Source organism: Gasterosteus aculeatus, unplaced genomic scaffold, assembly GCF_964276395.1.
Source record: "Gasterosteus aculeatus unplaced genomic scaffold, fGasAcu3.hap1.1 HAP1_SCAFFOLD_31, whole genome shotgun sequence".
NCBI lineage: Eukaryota > Metazoa > Chordata > Actinopteri > Perciformes > Gasterosteidae > Gasterosteus > Gasterosteus aculeatus.
The window spans coordinates 206,116-225,000 of NW_027554889.1; positions in this window are offsets into that span (position 1 = coordinate 206,116).

The window sequence follows — 18,885 nt, forward strand, 5'->3', positions numbered from 1 at the left end:
ATCTCCCGCTCTCTGGAACTGTGTATTCATCCATGCGGTACACCTGCTGTTCTGCCATCACTGTCCGGGAATAGTGTGTCGTTCTGGGACTTGGTCTGGTCTCTGCCGCTCTCTGGAGCTCTTTATTCATCCATCATGTACACGTGCTGGTCTGCCATCACTGTCCGGGAATAGTGTGTCGTTCTGGGTCATGGTCTGGGTTCTGCCGCTCTCTGGAACTCTTTATTCATCCATGCGGTACACCTGCTGGTCTGCCATCACTGTCCGGGAATAGTGTACCGTTCTGGGACTTGGTCTGGTCTCTGCCGCTCTCTGGAGCTCTTTATTCATCCATCCACTGCACCTGCTGTTCTGCCATCACTGTCCGGGAACAGTGTGCCGTTCTGGGTCATGGTCTGGGATATCACGCTCTCTGGAACTCTTTATTCATCCATCATGTACACCTGCTGGTCTGCCATCACTGTCCGGGAATAGTGTACCGTTCTGGGACTTGGTCTGGTCTCTGCCGCTCTCTGGAACTCTTTATTCATCCATGCGGTACACCTGCTGTTCTGCCATCACTGTCCGGGAACAGTGTGCCATTCTGGGTCATGGTCTGGGATATCACGCTCTCTGGAACTCTTTATTCATCCATCATGTACACCTGCTGTTCTGCCATCACTGTCCGGGAATAGTGTGTCGTTCTGGGTCATGGTCTGGGATATCACGCTCTCTGGAACTCTTTATTCATCCATGCGGTACACCTGCCGTTCTGCCATCACTGTCCGAGAATAGTGTGTCGTTCTGGGACTTGGTCTGGTCTCTGCCGCTCTCTGGAGCTCTTTATTCATCCATGCGGTACACCTGCTGGTCTGTCATCACTGTCCGGGAACAGTGTGCCGTTCTGGGACTTGGTCTGGTCTCTGCCGCTCTCTGGAGCTCTTTATTCATCCATGCGGTACACCTGCTGGTCTGCCATCACTGTCCGGGAACAGTGTACCGTTCTGGGACTTGGTCTGGTCTCTGCCGCTCTCTGGAGCTCTTTATTCATCCATGCGGTACACCTGCTGTTCTGCCATCACTGTCCGGGAATAGTGTGTCGTTCTGGGACTTGGTCTGGTCTCTGCCGCTCTCTGGAACTCTGTATTCATCCATGGGGTACACCTGCTGGTCTGCCATCACTGTCCGGGAACAGTGTGCCGTTCTGGGTCATGGTCTGGGATATCACGCTCTCTGGAACTATGTTCTGATTATTTCCTTCATCCACTGCACCTGCTGTTCTGCCATCAGTGTCCGACAACAGCGCTTCATCATCGGATAACTGCCGTGAAATACCGCTCTCTGGATCTGCTCTGTTCTGGCAGGTAATCAGGGAGATTTTAAGTAGATGAGTGTCCGGGAATAGCGGGCCGTTCTGGGACTTGGTCTGGGATATCACGCTCTCTGGAACTATGTTCTGTTTATTTCCTTCATCCAGTGCACCTGCTGTTCTGCCATCAGTGTCCGACAATAGCGCGCCGTTCTGGGACTTGGTCTGGGATATCCCGCTCTCTGGAACTATGTTCTGTTTATTTCCTTCATCCAGTGCACCTGCTGTTCTGCCATCAGTGTCCGACAATAGCGCTTCATCATCGGATATCTGTCGTGAAATACCGCTCTCTGGAACTGTGTATTAGTCCGTCCGCTGCACCTGCTGTTCTGACATCAGCATCCGAGAATAGTGTGCCGTTCTGGGACATGGTCTGGGATCTCCCGCTGTCTGGAACTGTGTGTTCATCCATACGTTACACCTGCTGTTCTGACATCAGCATCCGAGAATGGTGTGCCGTTCTGGGACATGGTCTGGGATCTCCCGCTGTCTGGAACTGTGTATTAGTCCGTCCGCTGCACCTGCTGTTCTGACATCAGCATCCGAGAATAGTGCGCCGTTCTGGGACATGGTCTGGTCTCTGCCGCTCTCTGGAACTCTGTATTCATCCATGCGTTACACCTGCTGTTCTGACATCAGCATCCGAGAATAGTGTCCCGTACAGGGACATGGTCTGGTCTCTGCCGCTCTCTGGAACTCTGTATTCATCCATGCGTTACACCTGCTGTTCTGACATCAGCATCCGAGAATAGTGTCCCGTTCTGGGACATGGTCTGGTCTCTGCCGCTCTCTGGAACTCTGTATTCATCCATGCGTTACACCTGCTGTTCTGACATCAGCATCCGAGAATAGTGTCCCGTTCTGGGACATGGTCTGGTCTCTGCCGCTCTCTGGAACTCTGTATTCATCCATGCGTTACACCTGCTGTTCTGACATCAGCATCCGAGAATAGTGGGCCGTTCTGGGACATGGTCTGGGATATCACGCTGTCTGGAACTGTGTGTTCATCCGTCCACTGCACCTGCTGTTCTGCCATCAGCATCCGAGAATAGTGCCCCGTACTGGGACATCAGCCAGGACGCACCGCCGTCATCTCGTTCGTTCGCTCAGTCATCCATCCACGAAAGCTACCGATCAGCCACAGTGCCCGGAATGATGCCTCCTGCCGGGGCAGCGTCCGCTTGCTCCCCGACAGCCAGTTCTGCATGAGGCTCCGGTTCTTCCACCCCCGCCACTGTCCGAGGGTGTCCGAAAATACTGAGGTCTGAGTCGGATCCGAACCGCACAAACGCCGGTCTTCACGACTGGAGGCCTATGTTTCTAAAAACCGGGTTTCAGGAATCTGCGACCTGGTGGCCCAGTGATGTCGGCTGGAACTTTTTTTTTCCGGTCCGCTCAAAATTCTCCAGGCATTTTCTGAGCTTTCCTTCACATAGTCCGACTTTTACTTAGTTTCTGACGGAGCCAAAAAAGTCCGGGTTTTTTTGCCCTCCTTATCGTCCCGACTGGAAACTTTAACTCCGTATTTTAAGTCAGAAAATTAAAGTTCTTTTCATCCAGGAGACCGACCCTTCCTTCAAAGTGTCCCATACAGTGCTTCGTCATCGGACATCGGCCGGGATCTCCCGCTCTCTGGAACTGTGTATTCATCCATGCGGTACACCTGCTGTTCTGCCATCACTGTCCGGGAATAGTGTGTCGTTCTGGGACTTGGTCTGGTCTCTGCCGCTCTCTGGAGCTCTTTATTCATCCATCATGTACACGTGCTGGTCTGCCATCACTGTCCGGGAATAGTGTGTCGTTCTGGGTCATGGTCTGGGTTCTGCCGCTCTCTGGAACTCTTTATTCATCCATGCGGTACACCTGCTGGTCTGCCATCACTGTCCGGGAATAGTGTACCGTTCTGGGACTTGGTCTGGTCTCTGCCGCTCTCTGGAGCTCTTTATTCATCCATCCACTGCACCTGCTGTTCTGCCATCACTGTCCGGGAACAGTGTGCCGTTCTGGGTCATGGTCTGGGATATCACGCTCTCTGGAACTCTTTATTCATCCATCATGTACACCTGCTGGTCTGCCATCACTGTCCGGGAATAGTGTACCGTTCTGGGACTTGGTCTGGTCTCTGCCGCTCTCTGGAACTCTTTATTCATCCATGCGGTACACCTGCTGTTCTGCCATCACTGTCCGGGAACAGTGTGCCATTCTGGGTCATGGTCTGGGATATCACGCTCTCTGGAACTCTTTATTCATCCATCATGTACACCTGCTGTTCTGCCATCACTGTCCGGGAATAGTGTGTCGTTCTGGGTCATGGTCTGGGATATCACGCTCTCTGGAACTCTTTATTCATCCATGCGGTACACCTGCCGTTCTGCCATCACTGTCCGAGAATAGTGTGTCGTTCTGGGACTTGGTCTGGTCTCTGCCGCTCTCTGGAGCTCTTTATTCATCCATGCGGTACACCTGCTGGTCTGTCATCACTGTCCGGGAACAGTGTGCCGTTCTGGGACTTGGTCTGGTCTCTGCCGCTCTCTGGAGCTCTTTATTCATCCATGCGGTACACCTGCTGGTCTGCCATCACTGTCCGGGAACAGTGTACCGTTCTGGGACTTGGTCTGGTCTCTGCCGCTCTCTGGAGCTCTTTATTCATCCATGCGGTACACCTGCTGTTCTGCCATCACTGTCCGGGAATAGTGTGTCGTTCTGGGACTTGGTCTGGTCTCTGCCGCTCTCTGGAACTCTGTATTCATCCATGGGGTACACCTGCTGGTCTGCCATCACTGTCCGGGAACAGTGTGCCGTTCTGGGTCATGGTCTGGGATATCACGCTCTCTGGAACTATGTTCTGATTATTTCCTTCATCCACTGCACCTGCTGTTCTGCCATCAGTGTCCGACAACAGCGCTTCATCATCGGATAACTGCCGTGAAATACCGCTCTCTGGATCTGCTCTGTTCTGGCAGGTAATCAGGGAGATTTTAAGTAGATGAGTGTCCGGGAATAGCGGGCCGTTCTGGGACTTGGTCTGGGATATCACGCTCTCTGGAACTATGTTCTGTTTATTTCCTTCATCCAGTGCACCTGCTGTTCTGCCATCAGTGTCCGACAATAGCGCGCCGTTCTGGGACTTGGTCTGGGATATCCCGCTCTCTGGAACTATGTTCTGTTTATTTCCTTCATCCAGTGCACCTGCTGTTCTGCCATCAGTGTCCGACAATAGCGCTTCATCATCGGATATCTGTCGTGAAATACCGCTCTCTGGAACTGTGTATTAGTCCGTCCGCTGCACCTGCTGTTCTGACATCAGCATCCGAGAATAGTGTGCCGTTCTGGGACATGGTCTGGGATCTCCCGCTGTCTGGAACTGTGTGTTCATCCATACGTTACACCTGCTGTTCTGACATCAGCATCCGAGAATGGTGTGCCGTTCTGGGACATGGTCTGGGATCTCCCGCTGTCTGGAACTGTGTATTAGTCCGTCCGCTGCACCTGCTGTTCTGACATCAGCATCCGAGAATAGTGCGCCGTTCTGGGACATGGTCTGGTCTCTGCCGCTCTCTGGAACTCTGTATTCATCCATGCGTTACACCTGCTGTTCTGACATCAGCATCCGAGAATAGTGTCCCGTACAGGGACATGGTCTGGTCTCTGCCGCTCTCTGGAACTCTGTATTCATCCATGCGTTACACCTGCTGTTCTGACATCAGCATCCGAGAATAGTGTCCCGTTCTGGGACATGGTCTGGTCTCTGCCGCTCTCTGGAACTCTGTATTCATCCATGCGTTACACCTGCTGTTCTGACATCAGCATCCGAGAATAGTGTCCCGTTCTGGGACATGGTCTGGTCTCTGCCGCTCTCTGGAACTCTGTATTCATCCATGCGTTACACCTGCTGTTCTGACATCAGCATCCGAGAATAGTGGGCCGTTCTGGGACATGGTCTGGGATATCACGCTGTCTGGAACTGTGTGTTCATCCGTCCACTGCACCTGCTGTTCTGCCATCAGCATCCGAGAATAGTGCCCCGTACTGGGACATCAGCCAGGACGCACCGCCGTCATCTCGTTCGTTCGCTCAGTCATCCATCCACGAAAGCTACCGATCAGCCACAGTGCCCGGAATGATGCCTCCTGCCGGGGCAGCGTCCGCTTGCTCCCCGACAGCCAGTTCTGCATGAGGCTCCGGTTCTTCCACCCCCGCCACTGTCCGAGGGTGTCCGAAAATACTGAGGTCTGAGTCGGATCCGAACCGCACAAACGCCGGTCTTCACGACTGGAGGCCTATGTTTCTAAAAACCGGGTTTCAGGAATCTGCGACCTGGTGGCCCAGTGATGTCGGCTGGAACTTTTTTTTTCCGGTCCGCTCAAAATTCTCCAGGCATTTTCTGAGCTTTCCTTCACATAGTCCGACTTTTACTTAGTTTCTGACGGAGCCAAAAAAGTCCGGGTTTTTTTGCCCTCCTTATCGTCCCGACTGGAAACTTTAACTCCGTATTTTAAGTCAGAAAATTAAAGTTCTTTTCATCCAGGAGACCGACCCTTCCTTCAAAGTGTCCCATACAGTGCTTCGTCATCGGACATCGGCCGGGATCTCCCGCTCTCTGGAACTGTGTATTCATCCATGCGGTACACCTGCTGGTCTGCCATCACTGTCCGGGAATAGTGTGTCGTTCTGGGACTTGGTCTGGGATATCACGCTCTCTGGAACTCTTTATTCATCCATCATGTACACCTGCTGGTCTGCCATCACTGTCCGGGAATAGTGTACCGTTCTGGGACTTGGTCTGGTCTCTGCCGCTCTCTGGAACTCTTTATTCATCCATGCGGTACACCTGCTGTTCTGCCATCACTGTCCGGGAATAGTGTGTCGTTCTGGGTCATGGTCTGGGATATCACGCTCTCTGGAACTCTTTATTCATCCATGCGGTACACCTGCCGTTCTGCCATCACTGTCCGGGAATAGTGTGTCGTTCTGGGACTTGGTCTGGTCTCTGCCGCTCTCTGGAGCTCTTTATTCATCCATGCGGTACACCTGCTGTTCTGCCATCACTGTCCGGGAATAGTGTGTCGTTCTGGGTCATGGTCTGGGATATCACGCTCTCTGGAACTCTTTATTCATCCATGCGGTACACCTGCCGTTCTGCCATCACTGTCCGGGAATAGTGTGTCGTTCTGGGACTTGGTCTGGTCTCTGCCGCTCTCTGGAGCTCTTTATTCATCCATGCGGTACACCTGCTGTTCTGCCATCACTGTCCGGGAATAGTGTGTCGTTCTGGGTCATGGTCTGGGTTCTGCCGCTCTCTGGAACTCTTTATTCATCCATGCGGTACACCTGCTGGTCTGCCATCACTGTCCGGGAACAGTGTGCCGTTCTGGGTCATGGTCTGGTCTCTGCCGCTCTCTGGAGCTCTTTATTCATCCATGCGGTGCACCTGCTGTTCTGCCATCACTGTCCGGGAATAGTGTGTCGTTCTGGGACTTGGTCTGGTCTCTGCCGCTCTCTGGAGCTCTTTATTCATCCATGCGGTACACCTGCTCTTCTGCCATCACTGTCCGGGAACAGTGTGCCGTTCTGGGTCATGGTCTGGGTTCTGCCGCTCTCTGGAACTCTTTATTCATCCATGGGGTACACCTGCTGGTCTGCCATCACTGTCCGGGAATAGTGTGTCGTTCTGGGTCATGGTCTGGGATATCACGCTCTCTGGAACTCTTTATTCATCCATGCGGTACACCTGCCGTTCTGCCATCACTGTCCGGGAATAGTGTGTCGTTCTGGGTCATGGTCTGGGTTCTGCCGCTCTCTGGAACTCTTTATTCATCCATGGGGTACACCTGCTGGTCTGCCATCACTGTCCGGGAACAGTGTGCCGTTCTGGGTCATGGTCTGGGTTCTGCCGCTCTCTGGAACTCTTTATTCATCCATGCGGTACACCTGCTGTTCTGCCATCACTGTCCGGGAATAGTGTGTCGTTCTGGGACTTGGTCTGGTCTCTGCCGCTCTCTGGAACTCTTTATTCATCCATGCGGTACACCTGCTGTTCTGCCATCACTGTCCGGGAATAGTGTGTCGTTCTGGGTCATGGTCTGGGATATCACGCTCTCTGGAACTCTTTATTCATCCATGCGGTACACCTGCCGTTCTGCCATCACTGTCCGGGAATAGTGTGTCGTTCTGGGACTTGGTCTGGGTTCTGCCGCTCTCTGGAGCTCTTTATTCATCCATCCACTGCACCTGCTGTTCTGCCATCACTGTCCGGGAACAGTGTGCCGTTCTGGGTCATGGTCTGGGTTCTGCCGCTCTCTGGAGCTGTTATTTTCATCCATGCGGTACACCTGCTGTTCTGCCATCACTGTCCGGGAATAGTGTGTCGTTCTGGGTCATGGTCTGGTCTCTGCCGCTCTCTGGAACTCTTTATTCATCCATGCGGTACACCTGCTGTTCTGCCATCACTGTCCGGGAACAGTGTGCCGTTCTGGGTCATGGTCTGGGATATCACGCTCTCTGGAACTCTTTATTCATCCATCATGTACACCTGCTGGTCTGCCATCACTGTCCGGGAATAGTGTGTCGTTCTGGGACTTGGTCTGGTCTCTGCCGCTCTCCGGAGCTCTTTATTCATCCATGCGGTACACCTGCTGGTCTGCCATCACTGTCCGGGAACAGTGTGCCGTTCTGGGTCATGGTCTGGTCTCTGCCGCTCTCTGGAGCTGTTATTTTCCTCCATCCACTGCACCTGCTGTTCTGCCATCACTGTCCGGGAACAGTGTGCCGTTCTGGGTCATGGTCTGGGATATCACGCTCTCTGGAACTCTTTATTCATCCATCATGTACACCTGCTGGTCTGCCATCACTGTCCGGGAATAGTGTACCGTTCTGGGACTTGGTCTGGTCTCTGCCGCTCTCTGGAACTCTTTATTCATCCATGCGGTACACCTGCTGTTCTGCCATCACTGTCCGGGAACAGTGTGCCATTCTGGGTCATGGTCTGGGATATCACGCTCTCTGGAACTCTTTATTCATCCATCATGTACACCTGCTGTTCTGCCATCACTGTCCGGGAATAGTGTGTCGTTCTGGGTCATGGTCTGGGATATCACGCTCTCTGGAACTCTTTATTCATCCATGCGGTACACCTGCCGTTCTGCCATCACTGTCCGAGAATAGTGTGTCGTTCTGGGACTTGGTCTGGTCTCTGCCGCTCTCTGGAGCTCTTTATTCATCCATCCACTGCACCTGCTGTTCTGCCATCACTGTCCGGGAATAGTGTGTCGTTCTGGGACTTGGTCTGGTCTCTGCCGCTCTCTGGAACTCTTTATTCATCCATGGGGTACACCTGCTGGTCTGCCATCACTGTCCGGGAACAGTGTGCCGTTCTGGGTCATGGTCTGGGATATCACGCTCTCTGGAACTATGTTCTGATTATTTCCTTCATCCACTGCACCTGCTGTTCTGCCATCAGTGTCCGACAACAGCGCTTCATCATCGGATAACTGCCGTGAAATACCGCTCTCTGGATCTGCTCTGTTCTGGCAGGTAATCAGGGAGATTTTAAGTAGATGAGTGTCCGGGAATAGTGGGCCGTTCTGGGACTTGGTCTGGGATATCACGCTCTCTGGAACTATGTTCTGTTTATTTCCTTCATCCAGTGCACCTGCTGTTCTGCCATCAGTGTCCGACAATAGCGCTTCATCATCGGATATCTGTCGTGAAATACCGCTCTCTGGAACTGTGTATTAGTCCGTCCGCTGCACCTGCTGTTCTGACATCAGCATCCGAGAATAGTGTGCCGTTCTGGGACATGGTCTGGGATCTCCCGCTGTCTGGAACTGTGTGTTCATCCATACGTTACACCTGCTGTTCTGACATCAGCATCCGAGAATGGTGTGCCGTTCTGGGACATGGTCTGGGATCTCCCGCTGTCTGGAACTGTGTATTAGTCCGTCCGCTGCACCTGCTGTTCTGACATCAGCATCCGAGAATAGTGCGCCGTTCTGGGACATGGTCTGGTCTCTGCCGCTCTCTGGAACTCTGTATTCATCCATGCGTTACACCTGCTGTTCTGACATCAGCATCCGAGAATAGTGTCCCGTACAGGGACATGGTCTGGTCTCTGCCGCTCTCTGGAACTCTGTATTCATCCATGCGTTACACCTGCTGTTCTGACATCAGCATCCGAGAATAGTGTCCCGTTCTGGGACATGGTCTGGTCTCTGCCGCTCTCTGGAACTCTGTATTCATCCATGCGTTACACCTGCTGTTCTGACATCAGCATCCGAGAATAGTGTCCCGTTCTGGGACATGGTCTGGTCTCTGCCGCTCTCTGGAACTCTGTATTCATCCATGCGTTACACCTGCTGTTCTGACATCAGCATCCGAGAATAGTGGGCCGTTCTGGGACATGGTCTGGGATATCACGCTGTCTGGAACTGTGTGTTCATCCGTCCACTGCACCTGCTGTTCTGCCATCAGCATCCGAGAATAGTGCCCCGTACTGGGACATCAGCCAGGACGCACCGCCGTCATCTCGTTCGTTCGCTCAGTCATCCATCCACGAAAGCTACCGATCAGCCACAGTGCCCGGAATGATGCCTCCTGCCGGGGCAGCGTCCGCTTGCTCCCCGACAGCCAGTTCTGCATGAGGCTCCGGTTCTTCCACCCCCGCCACTGTCCGAGGGTGTCCGAAAATACTGAGGTCTGAGTCGGATCCGAACCGCACAAACGCCGGTCTTCACGACTGGAGGCCTATGTTTCTAAAAACCGGGTTTCAGGAATCTGCGACCTGGTGGCCCAGTGATGTCGGCTGGAACTTTTTTTTTCCGGTCCGCTCAAAATTCTCCAGGCATTTTCTGAGCTTTCCTTCACATAGTCCGACTTTTACTTAGTTTCTGACGGAGCCAAAAAAGTCCGGGTTTTTTTGCCCTCCTTATCGTCCCGACTGGAAACTTTAACTCCGTATTTTAAGTCAGAAAATTAAAGTTCTTTTCATCCAGGAGACCGACCCTTCCTTCAAAGTGTCCCATACAGTGCTTCGTCATCGGACATCGGCCGGGATCTCCCGCTCTCTGGAACTGTGTATTCATCCATGCGGTACACCTGCTGTTCTGCCATCACTGTCCGGGAATAGTGTGTCGTTCTGGGACTTGGTCTGGTCTCTGCCGCTCTCTGGAGCTCTTTATTCATCCATCATGTACACGTGCTGGTCTGCCATCACTGTCCGGGAATAGTGTGTCGTTCTGGGTCATGGTCTGGGTTCTGCCGCTCTCTGGAACTCTTTATTCATCCATGCGGTACACCTGCTGGTCTGCCATCACTGTCCGGGAATAGTGTACCGTTCTGGGACTTGGTCTGGTCTCTGCCGCTCTCTGGAGCTCTTTATTCATCCATCCACTGCACCTGCTGTTCTGCCATCACTGTCCGGGAACAGTGTGCCGTTCTGGGTCATGGTCTGGGATATCACGCTCTCTGGAACTCTTTATTCATCCATCATGTACACCTGCTGGTCTGCCATCACTGTCCGGGAATAGTGTACCGTTCTGGGACTTGGTCTGGTCTCTGCCGCTCTCTGGAACTCTTTATTCATCCATGCGGTACACCTGCTGTTCTGCCATCACTGTCCGGGAACAGTGTGCCATTCTGGGTCATGGTCTGGGATATCACGCTCTCTGGAACTCTTTATTCATCCATCATGTACACCTGCTGTTCTGCCATCACTGTCCGGGAATAGTGTGTCGTTCTGGGTCATGGTCTGGGATATCACGCTCTCTGGAACTCTTTATTCATCCATGCGGTACACCTGCCGTTCTGCCATCACTGTCCGAGAATAGTGTGTCGTTCTGGGACTTGGTCTGGTCTCTGCCGCTCTCTGGAGCTCTTTATTCATCCATGCGGTACACCTGCTGGTCTGTCATCACTGTCCGGGAACAGTGTGCCGTTCTGGGACTTGGTCTGGTCTCTGCCGCTCTCTGGAGCTCTTTATTCATCCATGCGGTACACCTGCTGGTCTGCCATCACTGTCCGGGAACAGTGTACCGTTCTGGGACTTGGTCTGGTCTCTGCCGCTCTCTGGAGCTCTTTATTCATCCATGCGGTACACCTGCTGTTCTGCCATCACTGTCCGGGAATAGTGTGTCGTTCTGGGACTTGGTCTGGTCTCTGCCGCTCTCTGGAACTCTGTATTCATCCATGGGGTACACCTGCTGGTCTGCCATCACTGTCCGGGAACAGTGTGCCGTTCTGGGTCATGGTCTGGGATATCACGCTCTCTGGAACTATGTTCTGATTATTTCCTTCATCCACTGCACCTGCTGTTCTGCCATCAGTGTCCGACAACAGCGCTTCATCATCGGATAACTGCCGTGAAATACCGCTCTCTGGATCTGCTCTGTTCTGGCAGGTAATCAGGGAGATTTTAAGTAGATGAGTGTCCGGGAATAGCGGGCCGTTCTGGGACTTGGTCTGGGATATCACGCTCTCTGGAACTATGTTCTGTTTATTTCCTTCATCCAGTGCACCTGCTGTTCTGCCATCAGTGTCCGACAATAGCGCGCCGTTCTGGGACTTGGTCTGGGATATCCCGCTCTCTGGAACTATGTTCTGTTTATTTCCTTCATCCAGTGCACCTGCTGTTCTGCCATCAGTGTCCGACAATAGCGCTTCATCATCGGATATCTGTCGTGAAATACCGCTCTCTGGAACTGTGTATTAGTCCGTCCGCTGCACCTGCTGTTCTGACATCAGCATCCGAGAATAGTGTGCCGTTCTGGGACATGGTCTGGGATCTCCCGCTGTCTGGAACTGTGTGTTCATCCATACGTTACACCTGCTGTTCTGACATCAGCATCCGAGAATGGTGTGCCGTTCTGGGACATGGTCTGGGATCTCCCGCTGTCTGGAACTGTGTATTAGTCCGTCCGCTGCACCTGCTGTTCTGACATCAGCATCCGAGAATAGTGCGCCGTTCTGGGACATGGTCTGGTCTCTGCCGCTCTCTGGAACTCTGTATTCATCCATGCGTTACACCTGCTGTTCTGACATCAGCATCCGAGAATAGTGTCCCGTACAGGGACATGGTCTGGTCTCTGCCGCTCTCTGGAACTCTGTATTCATCCATGCGTTACACCTGCTGTTCTGACATCAGCATCCGAGAATAGTGTCCCGTTCTGGGACATGGTCTGGTCTCTGCCGCTCTCTGGAACTCTGTATTCATCCATGCGTTACACCTGCTGTTCTGACATCAGCATCCGAGAATAGTGTCCCGTTCTGGGACATGGTCTGGTCTCTGCCGCTCTCTGGAACTCTGTATTCATCCATGCGTTACACCTGCTGTTCTGACATCAGCATCCGAGAATAGTGGGCCGTTCTGGGACATGGTCTGGGATATCACGCTGTCTGGAACTGTGTGTTCATCCGTCCACTGCACCTGCTGTTCTGCCATCAGCATCCGAGAATAGTGCCCCGTACTGGGACATCAGCCAGGACGCACCGCCGTCATCTCGTTCGTTCGCTCAGTCATCCATCCACGAAAGCTACCGATCAGCCACAGTGCCCGGAATGATGCCTCCTGCCGGGGCAGCGTCCGCTTGCTCCCCGACAGCCAGTTCTGCATGAGGCTCCGGTTCTTCCACCCCCGCCACTGTCCGAGGGTGTCCGAAAATACTGAGGTCTGAGTCGGATCCGAACCGCACAAACGCCGGTCTTCACGACTGGAGGCCTATGTTTCTAAAAACCGGGTTTCAGGAATCTGCGACCTGGTGGCCCAGTGATGTCGGCTGGAACTTTTTTTTTCCGGTCCGCTCAAAATTCTCCAGGCATTTTCTGAGCTTTCCTTCACATAGTCCGACTTTTACTTAGTTTCTGACGGAGCCAAAAAAGTCCGGGTTTTTTTGCCCTCCTTATCGTCCCGACTGGAAACTTTAACTCCGTATTTTAAGTCAGAAAATTAAAGTTCTTTTCATCCAGGAGACCGACCCTTCCTTCAAAGTGTCCCATACAGTGCTTCGTCATCGGACATCGGCCGGGATCTCCCGCTCTCTGGAACTGTGTATTCATCCATGCGGTACACCTGCTGTTCTGCCATCACTGTCCGGGAATAGTGTGTCGTTCTGGGACTTGGTCTGGTCTCTGCCGCTCTCTGGAGCTCTTTATTCATCCATCATGTACACGTGCTGGTCTGCCATCACTGTCCGGGAATAGTGTGTCGTTCTGGGTCATGGTCTGGGTTCTGCCGCTCTCTGGAACTCTTTATTCATCCATGCGGTACACCTGCTGGTCTGCCATCACTGTCCGGGAATAGTGTACCGTTCTGGGACTTGGTCTGGTCTCTGCCGCTCTCTGGAGCTCTTTATTCATCCATCCACTGCACCTGCTGTTCTGCCATCACTGTCCGGGAACAGTGTGCCGTTCTGGGTCATGGTCTGGGATATCACGCTCTCTGGAACTCTTTATTCATCCATCATGTACACCTGCTGGTCTGCCATCACTGTCCGGGAATAGTGTACCGTTCTGGGACTTGGTCTGGTCTCTGCCGCTCTCTGGAACTCTTTATTCATCCATGCGGTACACCTGCTGTTCTGCCATCACTGTCCGGGAACAGTGTGCCATTCTGGGTCATGGTCTGGGATATCACGCTCTCTGGAACTCTTTATTCATCCATCATGTACACCTGCTGTTCTGCCATCACTGTCCGGGAATAGTGTGTCGTTCTGGGTCATGGTCTGGGATATCACGCTCTCTGGAACTCTTTATTCATCCATGCGGTACACCTGCCGTTCTGCCATCACTGTCCGAGAATAGTGTGTCGTTCTGGGACTTGGTCTGGTCTCTGCCGCTCTCTGGAGCTCTTTATTCATCCATGCGGTACACCTGCTGGTCTGTCATCACTGTCCGGGAACAGTGTGCCGTTCTGGGACTTGGTCTGGTCTCTGCCGCTCTCTGGAGCTCTTTATTCATCCATGCGGTACACCTGCTGGTCTGCCATCACTGTCCGGGAACAGTGTACCGTTCTGGGACTTGGTCTGGTCTCTGCCGCTCTCTGGAGCTCTTTATTCATCCATGCGGTACACCTGCTGTTCTGCCATCACTGTCCGGGAATAGTGTGTCGTTCTGGGACTTGGTCTGGTCTCTGCCGCTCTCTGGAACTCTGTATTCATCCATGGGGTACACCTGCTGGTCTGCCATCACTGTCCGGGAACAGTGTGCCGTTCTGGGTCATGGTCTGGGATATCACGCTCTCTGGAACTATGTTCTGATTATTTCCTTCATCCACTGCACCTGCTGTTCTGCCATCAGTGTCCGACAACAGCGCTTCATCATCGGATAACTGCCGTGAAATACCGCTCTCTGGATCTGCTCTGTTCTGGCAGGTAATCAGGGAGATTTTAAGTAGATGAGTGTCCGGGAATAGCGGGCCGTTCTGGGACTTGGTCTGGGATATCACGCTCTCTGGAACTATGTTCTGTTTATTTCCTTCATCCAGTGCACCTGCTGTTCTGCCATCAGTGTCCGACAATAGCGCGCCGTTCTGGGACTTGGTCTGGGATATCCCGCTCTCTGGAACTATGTTCTGTTTATTTCCTTCATCCAGTGCACCTGCTGTTCTGCCATCAGTGTCCGACAATAGCGCTTCATCATCGGATATCTGTCGTGAAATACCGCTCTCTGGAACTGTGTATTAGTCCGTCCGCTGCACCTGCTGTTCTGACATCAGCATCCGAGAATAGTGTGCCGTTCTGGGACATGGTCTGGGATCTCCCGCTGTCTGGAACTGTGTGTTCATCCATACGTTACACCTGCTGTTCTGACATCAGCATCCGAGAATGGTGTGCCGTTCTGGGACATGGTCTGGGATCTCCCGCTCTCTGGAACTCTTTATTCATCCATGCGGTACACCTGCCGTTCTGCCATCACTGTCCGAGAATAGTGTGTCGTTCTGGGACTTGGTCTGGTCTCTGCCGCTCTCTGGAGCTCTTTATTCATCCATCCACTGCACCTGCTGTTCTGCCATCACTGTCCGGGAATAGTGTGTCGTTCTGGGACTTGGTCTGGTCTCTGCCGCTCTCTGGAACTCTTTATTCATCCATGGGGTACACCTGCTGGTCTGCCATCACTGTCCGGGAACAGTGTGCCGTTCTGGGTCATGGTCTGGGATATCACGCTCTCTGGAACTATGTTCTGATTATTTCCTTCATCCACTGCACCTGCTGTTCTGCCATCAGTGTCCGACAACAGCGCTTCATCATCGGATAACTGCCGTGAAATACCGCTCTCTGGATCTGCTCTGTTCTGGCAGGTAATCAGGGAGATTTTAAGTAGATGAGTGTCCGGGAATAGTGGGCCGTTCTGGGACTTGGTCTGGGATATCACGCTCTCTGGAACTATGTTCTGTTTATTTCCTTCATCCAGTGCACCTGCTGTTCTGCCATCAGTGTCCGACAATAGCGCTTCATCATCGGATATCTGTCGTGAAATACCGCTCTCTGGAACTGTGTATTAGTCCGTCCGCTGCACCTGCTGTTCTGACATCAGCATCCGAGAATAGTGTGCCGTTCTGGGACATGGTCTGGGATCTCCCGCTGTCTGGAACTGTGTGTTCATCCATACGTTACACCTGCTGTTCTGACATCAGCATCCGAGAATGGTGTGCCGTTCTGGGACATGGTCTGGGATCTCCCGCTGTCTGGAACTGTGTATTAGTCCGTCCGCTGCACCTGCTGTTCTGACATCAGCATCCGAGAATAGTGCGCCGTTCTGGGACATGGTCTGGTCTCTGCCGCTCTCTGGAACTCTGTATTCATCCATGCGTTACACCTGCTGTTCTGACATCAGCATCCGAGAATAGTGTCCCGTACAGGGACATGGTCTGGTCTCTGCCGCTCTCTGGAACTCTGTATTCATCCATGCGTTACACCTGCTGTTCTGACATCAGCATCCGAGAATAGTGTCCCGTACAGGGACATGGTCTGGTCTCTGCCGCTCTCTGGAACTCTGTATTCATCCATGCGTTACACCTGCTGTTCTGACATCAGCATCCGAGAATAGTGTCCCGTTCTGGGACATGGTCTGGTCTCTGCCGCTCTCTGGAACTCTGTATTCATCCATGCGTTACACCTGCTGTTCTGACATCAGCATCCGAGAATAGTGGGCCGTTTTGGGACATGGTCTGGGATATCACGCTGTCTGGAACTGTGTGTTCATCCGTCCACTGCACCTGCTGTTCTGCCATCAGCATCCGAGAATAGTGCCCCGTACTGGGACATCAGCCAGGACGCACCGCCGTCATCTCGTTCGTTCGCTCAGTCATCCATCCACGAAAGCTACCGATCAGCCACAGTGCCCGGAATGATGCCTCCTGCCGGGGCAGCGTCCGCTTGCTCCCCGACAGCCAGTTCTGCATGAGGCTCCGGTTCTTCCACCCCCGCCACTGTCCGAGGGTGTCCGAAAATACTGAGGTCTGAGTCGGATCCGAACCGCACAAACGCCGGTCTTCACGACTGGAGGCCTATGTTTCTAAAAACCGGGTTTCAGGAATCTGCGACCTGGTGGCCCAGTGATGTCGGCTGGAACTTTTTTTTTCCGGTCCGCTCAAAATTCTCCAGGCATTTTCTGAGCTTTCCTTCACATAGTCCGACTTTTACTTAGTTTCTGACGGAGCCAAAAAAGTCCGGGTTTTTTTGCCCTCCTTATCGTCCCGACTGGAAACTTTAACTCCGTATTTTAAGTCAGAAAATTAAAGTTCTTTTCATCCAGGAGACCGACCCTTCCTTCAAAGTGTCCCATACAGTGCTTCGTCATCGGACATCGGCCGGGATCTCCCGCTCTCTGGAACTGTGTGTTCATCCATACGTTACACCTGCTGTTCTGACATCAGCATCCGAGAATGGTGTGCCGTTCTGGGACATGGTCTGGGATCTCCCGCTGTCTGGAACTGTGTATTAGTCCGTCCGCTGCACCTGCTGTTCTGACATCAGCATCCGAGAATAGTGCGCCGTTCTGGGACATGGTCTGGTCTCTGCCGCTCTCTGGAACTCTGTATTCATCCATGCGTTACACCTGCTGTTCTGACATCAGCATCCGAGAATAGTGTCCCGTACAGGGACATGGTCTGGTCTCTGCCGCTCTCTGGAACTCTGTATTCATCCATGCGTTACACCTGCTGTTCTGACATCAGCATCCGAGAATAGTGTCCCGTACAGGGACATGGTCTGGTCTCTGCCGCTCTCTGGAACTCTGTATTCATCCATGCGTTACACCTGCTGTTCTGACATCAGCATCCGAGAATAGTGTCCCGTTCTGGGACATGGTCTGGTCTCTGCCGCTCTCTGGAGCTCTTTATTCATCCATGCGGTACACCTGCTGTTCTGCCATCACTGTCCGGGAATAGTGTGCCGTTCTGGGTCATGGTCTGGTCTCTGCCGCTCTCTGGAACTCTTTATTCATCCATGGGGTACACCTGCTGGTCTGCCATCACTGTCCGGGAACAGTGTGCCGTTCTGGGTCATGGTCTGGTCTCTGCCGCTCTCTGGAGCTGTTATTTTCCTCCATCCGGTACACCCACTGCTCTGCCATCACTGTCCGAAAATAGTGCTCCGAAATCGGGTAAGTCGCGCGGGGGGCCACCCCCGTATCTCGGCTCCAGGAGCCTCTTTCCGCCCGGGGCCTGGCCCACTATGCTTAGGTCCAGCTGGGGAACGCTCCCCCCGAAGCTCGGGGCCCTGTCCTGGAGATCTCTGTTTCCGAAAACCAGGTTTCTGAAATCTGCGACCTGGTGGCCCAGTGATGTGAGCTAAAAAAAAATTTATCGAAGCGATCTAAAAAAGCCCAGGCATTTTCTGAGCTTTCCTTCACATATTCCGACTTTTACTTAGTTTCTGACGGAGCCAAAAAAGTCCGGGTTTTTTTCGCTCCACATAGTCCCGACTGGAAACTTTAACTTTTTTTTTTTTCCATTATTTCACCCGCGGAGGTCCGCAAACACCTCCAGGGGCCCACAACGGCCGAATTAAGCCAGGAAAAAGACACCAGAACCCGGATCTCTTTACCAGACACCCCCAGAGCCCGGAACACGGACCCAAACACCTCCAGAGGCCCACAACGGCCGAATTGAACCCGGAAAAAGACGCCAGAACCCGGATCTCTTTACCAGACACCCCCAGAGCCCGGAACACGGACCCAAACACCTCCAGAGGCCCACAACGGCCGAATTAAGTCCGGAAAAAGACGCCAGAACCCGGATCTCTTTACCAAACACCCCCAGAGCCCGGAACTCGGACCCAAACACCTCCAGAGGCCCACAACGGCCGAATTGAACCCGGAAAAAGACGCCAGAACCCGGATCTCTTTACCAGACACCCCCAGAGCCCGGAACTCGGACCCAAACACCTCCAGAGGCCCACAACGGCCGAATTAAACCCGGAAAAAGACACCAGAACCCGGATCTCTTTACCAGACACCCCCAGAGCCCGGAACACGGACCCAAACACCTCCAGAGGCCCACAACGGCCGAATTGGACCCGGAAAAAGACGCCAGAACCCGGATCTCT